Here is a 12,665-nt window from a genome sequence, read left to right as displayed (position 1 = left end):
AATCCAAGGATTCTTTGAGTTGGAAGTGAGGATGGCATGTGTTCTAGGCATGGAGAAAAGCACACAGAGATAGAAGATGAAAGGTCATGGGGAATATAGGAAAGAGGCTAATTTGACTGGAATGTAAATTTCTTAAGGCCAGAGACTTTTTCTTTTGTATTTGTATCCCCATCACCTAGCCCAGTGCCTGGGACATAATAGGTACTTGATAAATGCTTATTGACTTGATTTAATGAGTAATAAAGGGATAACAATTGTAGGATTCTTGGAAAGATAAAATAATGTGTTGATGTATTCTGCTAACCATAAAGTGTTACATAAAAGTGATTTCTTCCTCTTATTCCTAGTGGTAGGGTAATAGTAGTATTAATAGAAGCAGAGTCATACTAATGGCTGTTTTAGTGGAGGAGGTAGGACTGGGGATGTGGGGGACAGGGTGGAATAGGTTGGATTTGTTAGACCACAGTACACATTTGTGTTCTAAGTCACAAGGGTGACCACGAATTATAGAAACGAATAGGCAAGATGAATTGATTCTTTATTTCACTAAAAGAATATGGGTTGAGTGATCTAATTGAGGGTTTTATAATTTAAATAAAGAGAAGAAAAAAATAAATTGTCATTTATTTCTCATGGCCTTGAATGCCTGTTCCTTACTCTTACACTTTAGGGAAAAAAAGTCTTGCACTGTATCTCTGGATGCTGGAGTCTCTCCCGTAAGTGTTAACTGCCTGTTGATAGGATACTTTAAATGTTTGAGAATAATAATTGTACCTGGCCTTTTGCCTTAACACCTTTAAAATGCACAGGGCTTTGTTTTTAAAGGTGACTAAGAGAGTTTAATATCGTAAAAGGCTGAGTAAGTATCAGTAGCAAACACATTTCAAGTCGGAGATGGGCTGGCCCCTACTGCTTACATTATAAATTCATATCGTGGGCCTCAAGAAGAGAAAAAAAAATTCTTTCTTGGTGACTTTTTTCCCCCTTCAAGTTGTTTACTTCATGACTCCTCGGCAAATATAAATAAATATATATGCATATCTTTATCCCCTCTGGTACCAGAGTTGCTACTGGTAAAAAAAAAAAAAATCAAGGAAAAGCTATGCATGTCAGGGGCTGATTAACAAAAAGAAAGAAAGAAAGAATAATCTGGTTCATGCATCTGTTACCTTCTTATTTTTTTTTTGGTATGATTGTATTTTGTATGCAACTGGATAAATTGGCAACCTCTATCCACCTTACAGTCTTTCTGTGTACACACACACACACACACACACATCATTTGATGCTATCTTCATTCTGTCTTTGGAGAGGTAAGCAAAGATCTATTTCCCCAGGATAGGATTGGGTTGCATTCAGAGGGGACCCTCACACCTGGTGATGCTGAATGCCCTACTTTATAGTTGTTGTGGCCTACAGGGGACTGGCTGAGCTGATGGAGGTCAGAGAGGGTCTCTGCTGAACAAGGAACTGTTGAGGATCTTTATAATTTTATAGATGGTTGTGAAATAATAGGCGTCTAGACTCTAAACCATGTGTGTCTGTGGGTATGCATATTCTTGAGCTCCTAAGAAACCTGCAAAACAAACTCTTCCACATAACATTCCCTGAGCAGTCTCCTGTAATTGTGTAAAATGTCTAAATTCTCAAAGAAAATTATTTTGGAGAATATTAATATTATTACTTTTAATCAGAATCACCTGTCAGCCAACAGCCCCATCTGGGGAAAAGAGTAGCAACAACAATAAAAATGCCTAAATCCTTTGTAAGGTGGGGAAGGAATGACAGTGGTAATAGAAGATTTTAAAATTCAGCAGTTCAGGCTGCAACAAGCTGAACTGAAACAAAAAGCAGGAGATGGAACTATTTGGTTTGTACAGAAGAGATGGATAATCCAGAAGCTGGAGAGTTTACCTGTTAGACCGCTAATAGTCTTCAGATCCATTCTAGGTCTGGCCTCTCTATGTAGGTTCACATTAAGAGTAGAAGGTGTGACAAATATTGGAGCTGATTTTGTTGAAACAACCTCTATATCCTCATATAGAGTGTAGGGTTACGAGCCAATGGCATAAATTTTTGCTGCCCCCTATCCTCTGCTATAGTTCCTCCATGATCTAAGGTAGGGCTTCTTAAACTCTTTCACTCACGACCCCTTTTTGGCATTTGGGCAGCATTTATTGTCAGTTGTGTGGCCTGAGAGCAGGCATACTACAAAGTCTGCATGCTTTCTGTTTACAATCAAGGCTGCAGTGAAGTTGCATGATGCAATAAGGGCAAATGCTGGCAGAAACACCTTGGATTAATTACACCTTTGATTTTTAATTACTTTTTGGTCATTGCATTTTCAGAAACTTTTTGCTGTTGCCAAGTTTTTCACAACCCCCATAGGGTCTTAATCCACAGTTTAAGAATACAGGGAAAATATAGGGGAAATAGCTAAGGGTCCATGATGTCTCCATGGCCCATTAAGCATGTACTTCTTTCTTTAGCCTTCTAAAAAAGAGGGTCAGTTGTTATCAGTTATCTGTATACAAGGATAATGAGGCCTAAATAATTCTCTTTCTCCTCCCCCTCCTCCTACTGCTCCACCTTGTTCTCCTCCTCCTCCACCTCTTCTTGTTTTTGTGATGATGAACCTGCCCTCACAAGTGGGACTGATATAGTAGGAAGAATACTAGATTATAAATGAAGAAACCACTTTCTTGCTCTGCCATAATCTCACAATGCTACTTCTGAGGCATTTACCTTTTCTGGGCTCCAGTTTCTTATTTGTAAAAATAAGGACATCGGGCTAGATCAGTGTTTCTCAAACTATACTGTAAGAAACCCTCAAACATCTCCATTTTTTAAAATGGCCCTCATGTTGTTTGTTAATAGATATTAAAGATACTTTTAGAGGATATTATTGCAATAGTTCTGCTAAATTTTTGTTTAAACTTAAGGGTTCTGCTACTGTGGGAAAGTTTAAGAACCATTGGACTAGATTATTTTTGAAGTCCTTTCCAGTTTGATCATTTCTCACACTCAGGTATAATCTAGAAATCAATCCTTGCCACTGATACTATAAGCCAAATATTTTTCTAAAAACAGGATTCTATTAATAAGAGGGCTTGGTGAGGAGATTGTGATGATTCAGGGTAGAACTAACCCCAGGACCGGTACAGGAATACAAAGAGCACTTAAGTCTGCTGGGCTCACTTCTGTGAATGAAGATGGTCTATTTGTTGCAATTATGCTGACACTGACTAGGATGAAATTGTAATATGTAAATTGGTCCATGTAATATAATCGCATACATAGTGAACCATAGACTTTTTGACCTGGAAATATCTAGTCCTATGCCGTCATTTTACAGTGGGGAAAACCATTGCCCAGAAAGTTTGGAGAAGTGGCAGAACCAGAATTTGAGACCAGTCCTTCTGAATATATTTTCAGTGTTTCTTCTGCATGTCATTACATGAAGAACAACCCCTTGATTTCTCTGTTTTGGATTTTTAGTGTATTATGAGCTCTAGCAAGATTTTATTTGGGGGGGTGGGGTGGAGGTGTAGTACAAATGCCCCAAGTTTAAGCAGCAAGCAAATTAGAACTAGAGACCCTGATGCAAGAAGACAAAATTTGACATCACAAGTATTACTGGGATTTGGTGTGTGTGTATGTGTGTGTGTGTGTGTGTGTGTGTGTGAAGGTGAAATTGGTCAAAAGCTTTTTGTGGATGTACTTTATTCCAGAGGAACAGAATGAGGCATAAGTGGCAGTGTGGGCCCTGCTGGTGGTGCAAAAGAGAGTTTGTTTTTTAAATTTTTTTTAAAAGTATATCCATGTAAGGCAATCCCAGAACCAGAGGAAGTGTAATGTTTAGTATTTGGTTTAAGGTCAATAGAGGGGGAGAAATGATTTTGTCATTGGAATATAATATAGACATCTGATAGAGAAACAGGAAAAAGATGAGGGGTTAAAGAATCAGATCAAAAGTCTAACACAGAGGCATGATTATAATATAGATATGGTACCTAAATTATCCAGTCAGTGACTAGTCAATAATCATTTATTATTAATAATAATAGCTAGCATTTATATAGTTCTTTAACTTCTACAAATTGCTTTACATATGTTAATTCATTTGCTGCTCACAAGAACCCTGTGAAACAGGTGCTATTATCATCTCTAATTTACAGATGAGGGAATAGAGGCAGAGCAATAAAAATGATTTGCCTAAGGTCTTACAGATACTGAACTTCTGAAGCAGGACCCTTGTTTTAAGCGGATAGGTTGATGATAAATGACAACAGAGAGGATTACCTGCTTTTTTTTAAATTTTGTTTTTGTTTTATCTCCCACATAAAATGACTTTTGTATTAGAAATGATGGAACAAAAATAACTCATAGGGAGTTAATAGCCAAGATAAGTAAGAAAAACATTTTACTTTCTTTAATTAATTCGTGAACCCTTACACATATGAATGACATCTTTGAGCACTAAAACAAAGTGGCAGGTTTGATTGCTGAATCATTGTCAGTGATATGTGAATGGGAAATGGAAAAGTTGCTGCAATTAAGAGAAGGGCGATTGTAGTATTAATTTTAGAAAAAAAGGGAGGGGGACAGGATCTACAAACTATAGTGAGTCTGGATTTGACACCTGGGGAAATTCTGGAATAAGTCAGCAAAGAGATAGTTGGTGATTATCTAGAAAAAGAAGCAGTGATGAAAAAGAGCAATCATGAGTTTATCAAGAAAAAATACTGCCAGACTAACCACATTTCCTTTTATGGGCTTGCCAGAGTGTCAAACTCCAGGCATATGGCCTGCAAAATGTGGAGTGTGGACAGAACCAGATTAAAATTTAATTGGGAAATATTTTAAAAATAAATACAATACAATGCAACATAGTGAAAGTTACTTTGTGGTCTTCTAAGTCAACTTGCTATTAGTAGGGATCAATTTCTAATTGAGTTTGATTACACAGGAAGACAATAGTGAATTAATTAAATTAAGAACTGGTTGAGTGGCCAAGCTCTAAGAATAGATATTTTAGTTTTATTGTAATTGTGGCATGAAATCTACAGCAGAATAACACAGGAATCTGTACTTAGACCCAAGCTGTTTAACATTTCCTTTAAAGGACTTATGTAAAGACATAAATAACAAATTCATCAAATTTACAGATGACGCAAGGCTAGCAGGAATAACTAACACACTGGAAAATGGAGTCTGGATTCAAAAAGATCTTGACAGTATAGATCATTGGGCTAAATCTGATAAGATGAAATTCAATAATACCTAGCATTTTTGTTATCACATTTGATACTTACAACAAACATGTGAGGAAGGTGTTATCATTATCTCCATTTAATAGAAAATGAACCTGTAGCTGAGAAAGGTTATGGATCTTGCTCAGTGTCATACAGTTAGTATGTCTGAGGCAGGACTTAAACTCAAAACTTCCTGTCTTTAACTCTAGTGCCCTATCTACCATATCGCCTAGCTAACATCACACTAAATAATAAAGGATCTATAATTAGATTGTAGCCTTTCTGAAAAATATCTGAGATTTTTACCAGACTGTAAATTCAATATGAGTAACTATTGTGATGTTGTAGCCAGGAATAGCTTTTGGAATACGAAGGTTATCCTCCTTCTGTTCTTTGCCCTGGTCTGACCTCATTTGTATTATGTTCAATTTGGTTTAACTGCAGGTTAAAAGAGACACTGATAAGCTTACAAATGTCCAGAAGATAATATCCAAGATAGTAAATCACCTTGATTCCATGACATGAATGTCAGTTAAAAGAACTGCACATGTTAAACCTAGAGAAGAGAGGACTCCGGAGGAACATGATAATTGTCTTCAAGCATGTAATAGAAGGTCCTGTGGAGAAAGGATTAGACTTAGTAGGTTTGGCTACAGACGGCAGAACCAAGAGCTGTAGGTGGAAATTACAGAGAGGAAAATTTGTGCTTGATGTCATAGAAAAACTTCCTAAAACATTAAAGTTGCTCAAAAATTGGATCAGCTGCCTCAAGATACGGTGGGTCCCTTCTCATGGTTCTTCAAGAAGATGCTGGACAGCCATTTGGCTGGTATGTTGTAGTAGAGATTCCTTGAAAAACCTTCACTACATCCTACAATCCTCTCATGCTATCATCCTTTGCTTTTCCTCCATTTCTTGGGCAAACTTCCTGAAATACAAAACAAAAACCTCTTTACTTCCTATTCTTTTACTTGCTCCTCAATGCTTTTCAGACTTTCAACATCATCAAATGAAAATGTCCTCTCCAAAGATAGCAATGATTTCTTTTTAAAGTAATATATATTTTTTTTGTTTCTAACAGCACCTTAGTTACCTATGGTACCCCTCTCCTCAGAGAGTCATCCCTTATGAAAAATAATATTTTGGAGAGTAAACCCCTCCCCATCAAGCTGATTAATATATTGAAAAAAATCAGAAAATATGTGCAATGTGTAATGTGTAATACTACCACTGGCATGAAGAGGTAAGCTAGGGAAATCTCATGGCTCTTCATTCAATTCCTGCTTGATCTTTATAACTGTTCTACATTTAGTCTATTCTGTTACACTGATCTATCTCTCTGTTCTTTAATCAATACCAGATGATTTTGATGACTACCATTTAATAATACAGTTTTAACTATGGAAATGCTATCCCTACTTCATCCTTAATTCTTTTCATCATTTCCCTTGATATTTTATATCATTGGTTTTCCCAGATTAATTTTGTTATTATTTTATCAAGTTCTATAATATATCTTCTTGTTAATTTGACTGCTATAATATTAAAAGTATAATTAATTTTATTAATGTAATCATTTTTATTATGGTGACATTACCTAGACATGAACATTAAATATTTCTCCAGCTATTTAACTTGTTCTTTATTTCTTTAAGAAGCACATTGTAATTGAATCTATACAAGTCCTTTGTGCGCTTTGGAAAGTTTGTCCTAAATAGTTTATGCATTTTATAGTTATTTGAAAAGGAATTTCTCTATTATTTTTTTCTCTGCCTTGTTATTATTACATAGAAATACTGTTGATTTTGAGGGTTTATTTTACAGACTGCAAAGTTGCTGAAGCTATTGCTTTTCTCAATTATTTTGTTTAAAAAGTTCCTAGGATTTTCCAAGTAAACTTATATCATCTTCAAAAAGGGATAGTTTTATTTCTCTTTACCTATCTTTATTCCTTTAATTTCCTTCTCTTGTTTCTTTGCTGTTGCTAGAATTTCCAAGACTATATCAAACAATAAGAAGAAGAGTGGGCATCCTCACTTCACTCCCATAATAATTGGAAAAAAGATTCTAGTGTTGCCCCCTTGCATAAGATGCTTACTATAAGATAGATATGTTTTATGATATTAAAAAAGAGTCCCTCTCTGCCTATGCTTAGAAGGGTTTTTAGCATAAAAGTGCAGTATTTTGTTAAATGATTTTTCTACATCAACACAGATGATTATGTGCTGTTGGATATATTTTGGTTTTTAATATGATTTTGTTCATTGTTTTATTAATATCAAAAAATCTTTGAATCACTGTTATAATTCATCATAATGATTTGTTAGATTTCTTTTAGGTTTGTTTATTTATAGGGTATCTCTTTTTACAAATGCATGTTCTGTTCATCAACTCTTTCTTTCCTATATTGCTAATATATGTTTGTGAGGATATGATTTTCTCCCTGAAGACTGCTCTATCTGCATCTCAGAAATTTTGGTATTTTTTTCTTCATTACAATTTTATTTTTCATAGTTTTTAATTGTTACTATGGTTCTTTCTTTGATCCACTCATTACTCAGGATTACATTGTTGTCTCCCTTTGGGTTTATATTTTTTGGTGGTTGCCTTTGAAACAAGTACTTTTTTTTCTTCTGTTATCACCTGAAAAAAAAAAAAATATATATATATATATATATATATATAAACTATTTCTGCCATTTCACATTTGATGCCATATCTTTGTGCCCTAGAACATGGTCATTTTCTTGGTAAAATTTCAGTGTGGAATAACAGAACCAACAAAAGGATAGGGTGAAACAATTTCCCAGCCTGACAACCTATAAGGTCAGCAAAAAAGTTCTGTCATACAGGGGTGAGAGTGGAGTGTAATCAAGGACAGGCAATGTTTAGGCAAGACAGTATCAGGCCACAAGCCTTGAGGGTAACTGAATCACAGCAGTAGCTTCTAGAGCTCTCAGTTCACAGATGGTAAGGGGACTGGACAACTGGTCAGAAGGAGATTATAGGGGTCTCTTTGCTGATACCAAGTGCAGGATTCTGTTGTTTTGTCTATATGCAATTCTGGGTTGCAATCCCAGGGTGAGGAGGAGCACTAGAACACTAGAGCTTGTAGCTGCACGGGAGCTGGGATCTTGATCACAGTTACAGGGCAAAAAACAAGAGTGCTTGTAGTTGCACACAGACCATAGCACAAGCCAAGAGAATAGTAAAGACATCTTTCCTTAGACCATACCACAGGGGAAAAACTGAAAACTTACCACCCCTGGAACTAATTCTGAAAAGAGCAGCACAAAACACCTGAAGCTTGGTACAGTGACCGCCCCGGCTTTACCCAGGAAGCAGAGCCCAACTTTAACACAAAATTAAAAGAAGAGAAATAGGATGGGAAAATGAGCAAAAAATTAAAAGGAAGAACCTGACCATGGAAAGTTACTGTTACTGTGCTGACAGGGAAAATCAAAACATAAATTCAAAAGGAGACCAAAAAAAAAAGTTCAAAACAGCTACATGAAAAGCCAAAAAAAAAAAGTGAATTGGTTTCAGGTCCAAAAACTAATTCACAGAAGAGCTCAAAAAGATTTTCATAATTAAATAATAGAAGTAGAAGAAAAATTTGAAAAAGAGATGAGAGTATCACAAGAAAATAATTTTAAAAAGACTCAACAATTTGGTAAACATGGCACCAAAATACTGAAGAAAATTATACCTTAAAAATAGAATAGGCTGAATGGCAAAATATGCACAAAAATCCATGGAAGAGAAGAATTCCTTAAAAGGCAGAATTGGCCAAATGAAAAAAAAAAGGAAGTACAAAAATTCACTGAAGAGAAAAACATTAAAAAGCAGAATTGGCCAAATGAAAAATGAGGTACAAAAGCTCACTGAAAAAAAAATCCCTACAAATTAGAATTGGATGAGTGAAGATAATGACTCCATGTGACATCAGGGAACAATAAAACACAATCAAAAGCATTAAAAAAAATTAGAAGAAAATATTAAGTATCTCACTGGAAAAAACACTGACTTGGAAAATAAATTGAAGAGAGATAATTTAAGAATTATTGGACTGTCTGAAAGCCATGATCAAAACAAAGAGCTTAAACAGCATCTTTCAAGAAATTATCAAGGAAAACTGACCTGATATCCTAGGACCAGATGGTAAAATACAAAAAGAATTCATTGATCACTTCCTGAAAGAGAGGTGATGAAATGAAAACTTCCAGCAATATTATAGCTAAATTCCAGAGCTCTCAGGTCAAAAAGAAAATATTTCAAGCAACCAGAAATAATTCAAATATTGTGGAGCCACAAGGATACCAGGAAATCTAGCAGGTTTTACATGAAAGGATTAGAGGGCGTACAATATAATATTCCAGAGGGCAAAGGAATTAGGATTACAACCAACAATCACCTACCCAGCAATACTGAGTGTAATCCTTGAGGGGAAAATAATAAACATTCAATAAAATAGACTATTCCTGATGAAAAGACTGGGGGATGACTAGAATTTTGACTTTCAAATACAAGACTCAAGAGAAGCATAAAAAGGTAAACAGAAAAGAGAAATTATAAGGGACTCAATAAAGTTAAAGTATTTACATTCCTACTTAGGAAGATGATACCTGTAACTTGTAAGAACTTTCGCATTTTTAGGGCAGTTAGAAGAGTTATATAGAAATAGAGGAAACATGTGTGAGTTGAATATGTTGGGATGATAGCTAAAAAAAAATAAGTTGAGAAAAAGAAATGCACTGGGAGAAAGAAAAAGGGAGAGGTAGAATGGGGTAAATTGTCTCACATAAAAGAGGCATGGAAGGGAAAGAGTGAAAGGGAAGATGAGGAAGTTGGGGGGGCAGTACTTGAACCTTAAATCAGAATCGGTTCAAAGAAGAAAAAACATGTACACTCAGTTGGGTATAGAAATATCTCTTATCCTACAGGGGATAAGTGGGGGGGGAGGGTAATTTAAAAAAGGACAAATTGGGGAAGGAGATAGTCAGAAGCAAAACACTTTTGAGGATGAAAAATATGTAAGGAGAGAATAGAATAAGAAGAGGGAAAATAGGATAGAGGAAAATATAGTTAATCATAATGTGAAAAAATTTTTACAGTGAGCATCTCTTAAAGGCGTCATTTCACAAATATATAGAGAACTGAGGCAAATTAATAAAAACAGAATCCATTCTCCAACTGATAAATGGTCAAAGGTTATAAACAGGCCATTTTCAGATGAAATAATTAAAGGCAACTATAGTGGGGGGCAGGGAGGGAACAAACAAACCTCTAAATCACTATTGATTACAGAAATGCAGATTAAAATAATTCTAAGGTACCACCTCACACATACCTGACTGGCTAATATGACAGAAAAGGAAAATGACAAATGAGGGGAGGGTGTGTTAAAATTGAGACACTAATGCACTGTTGGTGGAACTGTGAACTGGTTCAACCATTGTGCAGAGCAATTTGGACCTATGCCCAAAGGTCTATAAAATCATGCATACCCTTTGACACAGCACTACCACTACTGAGTATGTATCCCTAAGAGGTTTGAAAAATAAAAGGAATAGAACTTATATACACGAAAATATTTATAGCAGCTCTTTTTTGGTCTCAGAGGATTGGAAATTGAGGGATGCCCATCAATTGGGAAATTGCTGAGCAAGTTGTGGTATATGATTGTAATGGACTACTCTTGTGCTATAATAAATGATGAGCAGGGGGATTTCAGGGGGAAAATTTGGAAAGACTCACATGAAATGATGCAAACTGAAGGGAACAGAACCAGGAGAACATTGTACATAGTAATAGCAATATTGTACAATGATCAATTGTGAATGACTTAGCTATTCTCAGCAACACAATGACCCAAAAGACTGAAGATGAAAAATGCCACCCACCTCCAGAGAAAGAACTGATGATGTCTGAATGTAAATCAAAGCACACTGTTTTTCACTTTCTTTATGTTGTTTGTGTGTTTTAGGCTTATGTTGTTTGGTTTTTTTTGCAACATGGCTAATATGGAAATAATTTATTTTTCATGACTTCGCATGTATAACTGAGATAATATTCCCTACTTTCTCAATGGGTGAAGAATGAACAGGAAGGATGCAATGAATTTGATAATCAGTATTTTTTTAAAGTGAATGTTAAAAGTAAAATTTAACAATATTCATTTTTCTCCCCCTTTTCAATAAAGGATGTCTTGCATTTTCTTTATTATCCATCCTGTCTGTTCTAGATCCTTGTTCTTTGATTCATGACCCCTATAATTATATTGTCCTTCTCTTTTATTTTCTGTATTCCTTATGTGATAAAATCTTCCAAGGAAATCATTCTAGACTTTCCTCTCTGGGATGTTTCATCAGTTGCCTTGTAGAGCTTACCTCCTTGGAATTTTTTTTAAAATCCATTGTGCCTCTCATTCTCAGAACAATATCAATTATTGCAGGTGCTGGAGAAGACAGTAGTGCCCCATGTTAGGGACCCTTCCTTGTCATATCCCTAATTATGTGTCCCACTACTTACCTATAACATTCCCTGATTAGTTTTTTTTTCTGTGTATGCCTAAAAAAACTCGAGGTCCATATTCTCCAACTATCCCCAGGGATTCCAACCCTACCAAATATAGGATAAATAACATTTCAAGCATCAAATTTCACAGGTCACACACAATGTAAGGTGCCTATTTTCATTCACAGACCATCTCACTTCATCCATAGGAGCATTCATCATTGAAACACCTTCCCACCACCAAAGAGAGGCCTTCTTCCTTTCTCCCACTTTTTAGTCCTTCCCTCTTTCTCCTCAACAACTCTGCTATAGGCTTTTTTTTTCTGAGACCTCAGAAGTCACCTTTCCCTCACTGCCACCCTTTGACTTTACCCCAGAATATCATACATGTCCTCTCTATTCCTCTACACTTTCCTCCATTTTCATTAACCCTCCCATTGCATAATGACAACAACAACAACAATAACAACATCATTTCACCTAGAGGCAGTGGTATTAATAGGTTCTATCCACAATACTACTTGTCCTGCTCATCAATGTTACTTCCACCAGATTTCTACTTACTTTGTGGTTTCTGGGTATATATTTGGAAGAAAAAAAGTGTCTTACTGGTTTTTCTGCTGTCAGTCTGTTGTTGCTGTCTTTGACTACTGCCTTTATTCATTCCTCCTGCATGTCTGTTGTTTGGGGTGTTTGAGAAGCAAATAATTTCTTCAGTTCTGGTTTTCCTTTTAAAAATGTTTCATATGCCTCCTTATTATTGAACACTCACCTCTTTTCATGTATAGTTCAGTTCTAATTTGGAGGATCAGTCATCTTGGACTACAAGCTTAAAACTATTGCTCTTCAGAGCATCTTATTCCATTCCTTCCTACTGTTCCTATTGGATTCAGA

This window comes from Phascolarctos cinereus, unplaced genomic scaffold, assembly GCF_003287225.1.
Source record: "Phascolarctos cinereus isolate Bilbo 61053 unplaced genomic scaffold, phaCin_HiC Scaffold_4;HRSCAF=312, whole genome shotgun sequence".
In the NCBI taxonomy this organism is placed as follows: Eukaryota; Metazoa; Chordata; class Mammalia; order Diprotodontia; family Phascolarctidae; genus Phascolarctos; species Phascolarctos cinereus.
This window is presented reverse-complemented; position numbering follows the sequence as displayed.